The sequence below is a fragment of the Schistocerca piceifrons genome, chromosome 6, assembly GCF_021461385.2.
Source record: "Schistocerca piceifrons isolate TAMUIC-IGC-003096 chromosome 6, iqSchPice1.1, whole genome shotgun sequence".
NCBI classification, from domain to species: domain Eukaryota; kingdom Metazoa; phylum Arthropoda; class Insecta; order Orthoptera; family Acrididae; genus Schistocerca; species Schistocerca piceifrons.
Genome location: NC_060143.1, coordinates 477524332 through 477535555, shown reverse-complemented (window position 1 = coordinate 477535555; position 11224 = coordinate 477524332).

The following is an 11224-nucleotide window of genomic DNA, read 5'->3' as shown; positions in this document are numbered from 1 at the left end:
ACACAGTGCACACACATTACCTCACATTATTCATAGATGTACATTGCATTAATCTCGACATTAATAAATACACTGATGGAAAGAAAATTGCAGAGCCAAAAGGAGTTGTAAGACATAAATGAAAGTTGGTAGGCATGCTTCTACATCTGAAAAATGATGTTGAATAAAAATTACACCAGCTGCATAAGAGTAGCACTAGTAGTGCCATTAGGAGGATGCAAATTAGGTTTGCTTTAAATACATGCTGTAGTGGTCATGAGCACTAGGTACCTTTGAGACTGGATGTGGTGAGTTAATGTTAGTCATGAGTGGCTTTAAGGTGATGAACATGCCATTATCAGCACCTCATTGGGTTTGAACAAAGTCTTGTAACAGGGCTACAAGAAGCTGGATGTTCCTTCTGTCATATGGCAGAAATACTTGGCAGGAATGCAGCCATTGCACATGACTGCTAGCAGCTGTGGTCACAAGAATGTATGATAGCAACAACAAGACTGGGCTTCAGAGGGCCATGTGCTCTATTGAGAGGGAAGACCATCATGTTCGAAGTATGGCTCTAACACATGCCGGCACGGTAGCTCAGCGTGTTCGGTCAGAGGGCCAGCTGCCCTCTGTAATAAAAGAACTGAGTTACTAGATCAACAACAAACTGAAATGGGTGTCTTCCGATGTATGACCAGAGCAGATACAAAGAACGAAAACGAAAAAAAAAAAAAAAAAATCGACGGCATGATAGCTCAGCATGTTCAGTCAGAGGGTTAGCTGCCCCCTGTAATAAATAAACTGAGTTAATCGATCAACAACGAACTAAACCGGATGTCTTACGACATCTGCCCTGAGCAGATGAAACGAACACAAGGGAACAAAATTAGATTAAAAAAAAAAAAAAAAAACACACACACACACACACATTGTACTCCATTTGTAGCAGCCACTGGCGCAATAGTGACACAACAAACTGTTACAACTGGGTTACTTCAAGACCAGCTCCAAGCCACATGCCCTGCAGTGTGCTTTCCACTGACTCTAAACCACTGCCATTTGCAACTTCAGTGGTGTCAAGTAAGATTCATTTGAGGGCAGGGTGGAGGTTTGTTGTGTTTTCTCATGAGAGCTGGTTGTGCCTTGGTGCCAATGATGGCCATGTGCTGGTTAGAAGGAGTCCATTTGAGGGCCTGCAACCAACTTATCTGCATGCCAGATGCATTGGACCTACACCTGGAGTTATGGTCTGGGGTGTGGTTTTATACAACAGGAGGAGCACACTCTTGCGGTTATCCCATGCACCATGACTGCAAATTTATTTGTCAGCCTGGTGATTTTACCTGTTGTGCTGCTATTCATAAACAGCATTCCAAGGGGTATTTTCCAATAGTAAATGCTTGCCTGCCTACCGCTGTTGTAACCTTGACATACTCTACAGATTGTTGACATGTTGTCTTGGTATGCTCAATCATCATATCTGTCTCCAATCAAGTATATTTGGGACATCATCAGATGACAACACCAACTATGTCCACAAACAGCATTAACCATTACTGTTTTGGCTGACCAAGTGCAAGAGGTGTGGAACTCCATCCCAAAAACTGACACCCAATCCCATACAACACAATGCAATCACATTTGCATACTTGCATTCAACATTCTGTTGGTTACACTGGTTATTAATGTACCAGAATTTCATATTTGAAATGGCTTATCTCGTACTTACATTAATCTGTGGTCTTACAATGTTCATCACTTAAATATCTTACCTAGACAAATGTATTCCTGAAATTTCATTACCCTAAATGAATGTTTTTTTTTTTTTTTTTTTTTTTTTTGTGGGGGTTGCATTTTTTTCTGTCAGTTATTTTTAGCAATTATGCAAATGGAAAGAGAATTCAGAGTGTGAGTTAGTAGCAGCAGTTATTATGAAGTAGTAGTATGGAGTAACATGAGTCAGGTTTAGTTTGTGAGATTGTGATGAAATATACTATAGTGTTTTGGAAGTAAAAAGTGAACAGTGGTACAAAAATCTGGTGCTAACACAGTTAATAAATAGATCATCAAAAACATTTTGGGTTATTAGTAATGAATATCATACTCAGGAAATAATTAACTCATCCCCCAAAGCTAAGCAATATTGTCATGTAGAAGAAGGTGTGATTAAATGAACGACAGACACTAACTTCACTTAACGAAGGTTTATTCAGCACTTGCACATACAAGAGCGCAGGGCAAACTGCCTCTGGCCAGAACACATACAGTATATATACAGCTACAGAACATTCCAGTACAATGAATCTTGACATTTGTGGACACTTCTAGAATGTACTCGAACCGAATATAGAAATTAAAATGGTACAGTTCAAGTGAGTTTTGAACTCATGAACTTACATTCAACAGTTTAGTATCATAACCACCACCCCACATAAATTTAGTATTGGCTTTTAACAACTCTTAGAGTGGCGTGGCTTTGATATAAAAGTCTTTGATAAAACAACGGTTATAAGAACAAAATCAGAGGAAGCTTCTCACATCTCTAATACTTTTAGGAATAGGAAATTCCGTTATAGATCTCACCTTTTCTGGGTCCAGCCGCACAACTTTGTTTGACACAAGGTGTCCAAATATTTTGATTTCTTTTGCTGCAGAGAGACACTTTTTGGCTTAAGTTTCAGTCCACCTTGTTGGAGACACTGAAGAATGGCCCTCAGTCTTTTTATATGTTCATCAAATGTCTCTGAGAACACTATAATGTCATCTAAATAACAAAGACACATCGTCCACTTCAGGTGCCTTAGAAGATTATCCATCATCCATTCAAAAGTTGCTGGTGCTTTACAAAAACCAAACAGCATTACCTTAAACTCGTACAGGCCCTCAGGGGTGATGAATGCACTTTTCTCACAATCAGCTTCATCTACTTCGATTTGCCAGTATCCCAAGTACATGTGCATGGTTGAGAAAAACTTAGCCCCCTTCAGACAATCTAGTGTATTGTCAATTTGTGGAAGAGGGTAAACGTCCTTTTTAGTTATCTTGTTAAGCTTCCTGTAATCAACTCAAAAGCGCCAACTGCCATCCTTCTTCCTGATGAGGACCACTGGTGACAACAATGGGCTCTGTGAAGGCTGAATGATGTCATTCTTCATCATTTTCTCTGCCTCGTATCGAATTATTAGATGTTCTGTTGCTGACACAAGGTATGCTCTCTGGCTTATTGGTTGATGGTCTCCAGTGCTAATCCAGTGCTTCACCATCAATTTGTCTAATTTTCTGTTCACCTGTGGATTGAAGCATTCAGAGAACTCTTGAAGACTGGCAAGTAGCTTCTTCCTTTGTTCCTTAGTGAGATCTGGTGATAGTCAAGCTAGAAGATCTTGTCTCATAGTGGTAGTGCTAATTTTGCCAACAGACTCAGCATGGGAGGTTTCTATGATGCACAGCTGTTCTTCAATTAACTGCTCAGTGTTTGCTACTCACACACATCTTGGCAGGATCTGCAGTTCTCCGTGATTGTTAACTATCCACAATTCACCGAATCCGTTCTTAAACAAGATAACAGAGGCTGGGATGACCAAGTTAATCTTCAGTGGTATGCTTCTCTTACATTTGACTAAAAGATCCATCAATTGATGCATGGAATGACACGTGACAATTATCTTTCTAGCACTGACTGCAGGTATGATCACTTCATCCAGCACACACAGTCTCCCCGCAATCGGATGCACATCTTCCCGTCCACAGTATCTCATCTCGTCTAGCATAATCTTCAAGCGACCACAATTGATAATTTCCTGAGACGCTTTCAAAAAGTTCCATCCGAGATGACATGATGACTACACTCTTGTAAAGGCTGTGTATGGCCACTTATACCCACATCTTCCTGTAGGTTTTACATATTTTCCAGTAGCCACCTTCAGGAGAGATGTTTTGCTGTCAATGAGTATGGTTTTCTGCAACTGGCAACGGTACTTCTCTGAAATGACTGAATATGATGCTCCAGAGTCCACAAGAGCTTGGGCTGGTTGGACATCCATGAGGATATTGACGTAGTTTCCTATCATTTTTGTAATGATCGACATCGGAGAATTTTTCTCTTTGCCATCCTCACCTCCACGGAAGATCACACCCTTTAATTTTCCAGGTTGCAGCAGCTAGGTGATCAGCTAGATCTTCTAAACTGTGATGGAGACCTTGATAGGCGTGTTGGGGAGCATCCTCTCCAGTGGCTAGCTTGTGGCGATGGTGACCTATGTCATCCTGCTCCCAAATCTTCTTGTTCATCTTCATCATCCCGAAGTTGGCGTCAGCTAAGATTGATCTGCTGTCTTCTGGGCCAGGCCTCATCAAATATTCGCTGCCTTTTTCAACAATAGTGCACCACATGTCCTGGTTGTCTGCAGTGGAAACATACTGGCTGGTTATCCTGGGTCCTCCAGATGTCAGTTTTCCTTGGTGCCCAAACAGGTTCCTCATATGGCATTGTACACTCCTGGAAATGGAAAAAAGAACACATTGACACCGGTGTGTCAGACCCACCATACTTGCTCCAGACACTGCGAGAGGGCTGTACAAGCAATGATCACACGCACGGCACAGCAGACACACCAGAAACCGTGGTGTTGGCCGTCGAATGGCGCTAGCTGTGCAGCATTTGTGCACCGCCGCCGTCAGTGTCAGCCAGTTTGCCGTGGCATACGGAGCTCCATCGCAGTCTTTAACACTGGTAGCATGCCGCGACAGCGTGGACGTGAACCGTATGTGCAGTTGACGGACTTTGAGCGAGGGCGTATAGTGGGCATACGGGAGGCCGGGTGGACATACCGCCGAATTGCTCAACACGTGGGGCGTGAGGTCTCCACAGTACATCAATGTTGTTGCCAGTGGTCGGCGGAAGGTGCACTTGCCCGTCGACCTGGAACCGGACTGCAGCGACGCACGGATGCACGCCGAGACCGTAGGATCCTATGCAGTGCCGTAGGGGACCGCACCGCCACTTCCCAGCAAATTAGGGACACTGTTGCTCCTGGGGTATCGGCGAGGACCATTCGCAACCGTCTCCGTGAAGCTGGGCTACGGTCCCGCACACCGTTAGGCCGTCTTCCGCTCATGCCCCAACATCGTGCAGCCCGCCTCCAGTGGTGTCGCGACAGGCGTGAATGGAGGGACGAATGGAGACGTGTCATCTTCAGCGATGAGAGTCGCTTCTGCCTTGGTGCCAATGATGGTCGTATGCGTGTTTGGCGCCGTGCAGGTGAGCGCCACAATCAGGACTGCATACGACCGAGGCACACAGGGCCAACACCCGGCATCATGGTGTGGGGAGCGATCCCCTACACTGGCCGTACACCACTGGTGATCGTCGAGGGGACACTGAATAGTGCACGGTACATCCAAACTGTCATCGAACCCATCGTTCTACCATTCCTAGACCTGCAAGGGAACTTGCTGTTCCAACAGGACAATGCACGTCCGCTTGTATCCCGTGCCACCCAACGTGCTCTAGAAGGTGTAAGTCAACTACCCTGGCCAGCAAGATCTCCGGATCTGTCCCTCATTGAGCATGTTTGGGACTGGATGAAGCGTCGTCTCACGCGGGCTGCACGTCCAGCACGAACGCTGGTCCAACTGAGGCGCCAGGTGGAAATGGCATGGCAAACCATTCCACAGGACTACATCCAGCATCTCTACGATCGTCTCCATGGGAGAACAGCAGCCTGCATTGCTGCAAAAGGTGGATATACACTGTACTAGTGCCGACATTGTGCATGCTCTGTTGCCTGTGTCTATGTGCCTGTGGTTCTGTCAGTGTGATCATGTGATGTATCTGACCCCAGGAATGTGTCAATAAAGTTTCCCCTTCATGGGACAATGAATTCACAGTGTTCTTATTTCAATTTCCAGGAGTGTAGAAACATAACTCTACCTGGGTCTTGACTTTTTAAAGGGAAATGAAGGATGAGAGATTGGATTCAATGTCTGTTCCACTTCCTCCCTTATGACCTCTTGAAGTGTCTCGGTTTTTTGCTCACTGTGCAGTCCAAGTGCCATCTGAACTTCCTCTCTTACTATCTGATGAAGAATACTTGTGAAATCAGTTGCTTCCTCCATCACAGACATCAATACAACATTTGGAAGCCATTCAAACTTCTTGCAAGTAATTCTTTTTTGATGCATTATCTTGATATATTGGCACCATTTTATGAAGACGTCTGCTATCGAAACTGCCTTCAGGAGTAGGGCTTGATACATGTCCTCAGCAATACCCTTCATGAGATGTGCAACCTTATCCTACTCCTTCATTCTAGGGTCCACTATTTTACACAGCTCCAAGACTTCTTGAATGTAGGATGCTGTAGTTTCTCCTGGACGCTGTGCCCTGCACTTAAATTTATCTTTAGCCTTGCATTTCTGTCGTTGTGTGTTGTTGAAGTATTTGCACAGTTCCACCTGGAATATTTTGCAGCTTGTGAACTTCTCCTCGTTGTTCTCATACCATTGCTTGGCAGTACCCTCCAAGTAGAAAAATATGTTAGCCAAACACACGGTGTCATCCCATTTGTTAAATTGGCTATAAGCTAATATACCTTCAGGCAATTGTTTGGAACTTGGCTATCATAACCAGAGAACCTGGAAGGATGTCTCATGTGGTGGCACACAGTTGCTGTCATCATAACATCCTCTTCTTCTTCTGTCTCCGGTAGATTGCAATCTGTTGAATATGGCTCAAACTCGGGTTTCTTGCCATGTAAACGGCAGCCCTGTTGTGACCTGATGGGAGCCACTGTGTCGCCGATAATGTGTGCTATCACAAGTTCCTATACCTAGCGTCTCCACTAGAATAATGTCATGTAGAAGAAGGTGTGATTAGATGAATGATGGACACTAACTTCATGTAACAAAGGTTTATTCAGCACTTGCACATACAAGAGCGTGGAGCGAACTGCGTCCAGCCAGAACACATACATTATATATACAACTACAGAACATTCCAGTACAATGAGTTTGACATTTGTGGACACTTCTAGAATGTACTCAAACCGAATATAGAAATTAAAATGGTACAGTTCAAGTGAGTTTTGAACTCACGACCTCCCATTCAACAGTTTAGTATCATAACCACTACACCACGTTACTGCTGAGCTTCTATTACGACAATATTCTTTAAAAATAATTCAGTTGTGCTTTACCATCCAATGCTATTAACTCTCAGTGATGGTCATTGTTTTGTTCAGATTTGACTAATTGTCAGAAAGTGTTTAACAAGTTTATTAAAATTACCACAATATGCTTTGTATGCAGCCATAGTATCAGTTGAATTTAACTCCACACAAAATTTTTATATTCAGTTGTCATAATTAATGCATGATTTTATTTGCATAAATAGCAAATATTTCTTTACCCATATGCTTCCTGTAATAAGAAGTAGGCAAACCAGTCAATAATAGGAAGTGTTTCAGCGCCAGCCTTGATGTGATGTTCTCTTGAACTGGGAGTGTGGACACAGTTTATACCTTCTGATTCTTCTGTATTCACTGTGAGTAGGTCCAGCTTGTAGAACAGCCTTGACTGTTATGGTAAAATAGTGTGATATTCTGCTTGTCTGAAACCTTTAAACTGGAACTGATCTATGCTGGCACTAGAATGAACTTTCAGCTGTGAATGAAGACTTCCTTACAGGTTTTTAGTAGTGGACTGGAGCTGGACTATTTCACTAGTTTCCTTTGTCAGACTCTTTTAGGGCAATCACTGGCTATTTTTTGAAACTCTTTGTCTTTGACCATTTACCTAGAGATTTACAAGATTTAATGGCAAATATAATTAACTTCAAACAGAAACTGAAACCACATCTGCTTGACAGCTCATTCTACTCAGTAGAAAGATTTCTGAATATGTAGTAGTATGATTTGTGTGTGTGTGTGTGTGTGTGTGTGTGTGTGTGTGTGTGTGTGTATGTGTTTGTGTGTGTGTGTACTAGAGGGAGAGAAAAATATTGAACATAGTGAGGTATAAATCACTGTATTCACCTAAAAAAGAAGAAAAAATCTCTACAGCTAGTTTAAATTGCCAGCGTGTTCCCATATTTTCCACTGTAGAGATGTACTGTAATTTTGCATTGTAGTGGGAGGTCACAATTTGGTGTATAGAATATACAAATGACCAATAAGCTTCATTCACATCTTTGCCTATGACTGATGGGAGTCTGTTTCTGCCAGATAGATTAAGATGCAATTCCAGTGCTGTCAAATGATTTTTTCTCATATTATGGTTCTCTAGTAGCATTATATTTTTGAACTCTGTGCTAATCTTCTCAAGTTCCTGACACAGAACAGTCTTTCAAGTTGTATCTCAAGCACAGATGTGTGAGAATTACACTGGTGAACTGCTTATTGCAGTGTACATCATCTGCACCAGCTACAATTAAAGCACAGTTGCAAGTATGTACATTCTTTATGAATATTGGCTAGCATGTTTGAGTACTGTACTTGGTTTAATAACAGCAGTCATACATTATCTTCAACACAATCTTGGAATGCTACAGGACTGAAAGATTTCATGGCATTCTTAAACCTAAACTGCTTTTGTGGAGATATATAAATTTTTATGTCCCATTGCAGTTGATTCCTGTTACTGCATTTACAGTTTTCAGAGTTACATTTTAAAGATCTGTCACCCCGATGCAGCTCATAAACTTTTAGCTTGGCTATTTTCTTACAGTCATCTTCTCGTAGTTTCTTGATGCTGTGGAGCTGCTATGCACTGCCACCGTCTCTCACCGTGCGACTTTGTTTCTGCTTGCAGAGAGGTGAGAGCTGTGAAAGAAGTCTACAGTCCTTAAGCTATGAACTAACTTCACTACCTTTTAAAGAATTCTTCTGTATTTTATTGCTGCTAAATAACGTTGGATGAATGGATCTCTTATTAACTAGACTACATTTTCAAAGTGAATCTCATAACATCACGGAAAAGAATGACATTTCGCTTCTGCTCTCTGACAAGCCATGATGCCAAAGCATAAAAAACCCCTTCACAGTATGTGGAGATGTTTGATTGCCATTGTGCTTTGCTGATGCTCTTCTTTCAACATCTACGTACACACAGTTATTTGATCTGTACATACTAACTACCTGAATAATGTTTTTACATGAACACATTTCATCTGTTCATGAGAAAGAGATCAATCATGTTTTTTTCTGGATGAATAGCATGTCCCACCACACAATGCTGCGGACTGTTGTCCTGTTGTCAGGAGAAGATGTCTCACAAAAATATACCCCCGTGAACTAAATATAAGCAAACTTAACTCAGGGATGGTTCCTGTGATTACTGTTCACTTGAAGCCCATCTGTCTGAGCTCTGATGTTACATTGTCATACAATGTGCTCATGACACTATTCACACTTCAACACACACACACACACACACACACACACACACACACACACACACACACACACACACACACAAACTGAATGTGTGAAGAATAAAAAATGCCAATGAAAAAGAACAGAAACTGGTAAAAGAAATACAACTAACATTTTAGCAGCAGTGCCTCACACTCCAAGTACAACTAGGAGGCAGTTTGAATGTCCAAGCTGGATCACCCAAGGGAGCATTCTGCATGTACTACATTCCAAGACATTTAACCATTTCCATGATTTGCCCCATCATAGTTTCATGGCAGTGACTTTCAAAATAGGTTACCTTTTTCCAAGAGGTCTCTACAAAAACTGCAAAGTGATGCATTAATATGTAAGATTTTTTTATGGATAATAATAATACCGTGTGGCTAGGGCCTCCCGTCGGGTAGACCATTCGCCTGGAGCAAGTCTTTTGAGTTGACACCACTTTGGCAACTTACTTGTCGATGGGGATGAAATGATGGTGATAAGGATAACACAACACCCAGTCACTGAGTGGAGAAAATCTCCGATCCAGCCAGGAACCAAACCTGGGCTGTTAGGTATGACATTCTGTCATGCTGACCACTCAGCTACCAGGGGTGGACTGTTTATGGATGAAGCATAATTTAGAAACTGAGATCAGATCACTCTTCACAATATACACCACTGGTCAGTTGAATATCTTTGCTAGGTGAGAGAAATGAATAAAAAACGAGCTTTCTATGTCAACATTTGGTGTGGTCTTTTCAAAAATTTTGTTATTGATGGGGCTCTATACACAGCTACAAGTATCTCAAGTTCACAACTGATATGCTTCCACAATTACTGGAAGGTATGCCAGTGGGCAAGAGGCAATCTGTTTGCCACCAATGCGACTGATGTCCACCCAAGTTCTCAACAGAACATTTAGAGATCAGCTGTTTACAAAACACAAAATAGTCTCCACGCTCCCCAAACACCCCTAGACTTTCATCTGAGAAGAAAAATAAAACAAGAGGTCTATAAGGAAGCACAAATGACTTATGAATCCATGAAATACTGTATGATATAAGCCTATGATATGTTAAGCCCAGCTGAAATTCAGTGTGCATTATTATCTGTCTGAAATTGCTTTATAGCATGTATCAAAGCTCAAGGTCGATGAACAGTTGACTGACCGTCTTAATAAAAAAACACACAAAATGTATCTGAGTTAAGAGTTTTCTTACATTTGGTTCAATAGGGCAGATAATATTAGACCTTTGCTGCTGGTGGCATGACATCGTTTACAGCAGTGTTATCTTGTTACTGTTTGATCAAGTTCAACATGTTATATTGTTGTTGATGTCCTCTTCAAAAGATTTTTCCAATCCCACAGTAAAACTATGTAGTCTCATAAGAAATTCAGAATCATAATTCAGCAGCTATGAATGTTAAATAATACTTTATCTGACTTCAGCTACCGGAGAATGTGGGTCATGTTTGTGTGAGTTGCATTTGTGTGTGTGTGTGTGTGTGTGTGTGTGCATCTATGTCGTCTATTTTTGATTATGGCCTCATTGGCTGAAAGCTCACTTTCTGACAGGCTTTTTGTTGTGCCTATCTGCAGCTCGAGATAGTGAGTAGCAACTAACCTGTTTATGATATTGTTAAATAGTGCTTGTGTATCGCATAAAATTTGCCACATTGTCAATGTTAACTTAGAGAAAACTGTGTCTTGGTATATTTGAAGGACTTATTCCAATAGTGGTACAAGTCCAATTTTGTTCATTCTGAGATACAGAGTCCTAAAGTTAAATGAGCGCTGAAAAATCTGCAGTTGAGATATTAGAAATATTCAAGCATATGACTTC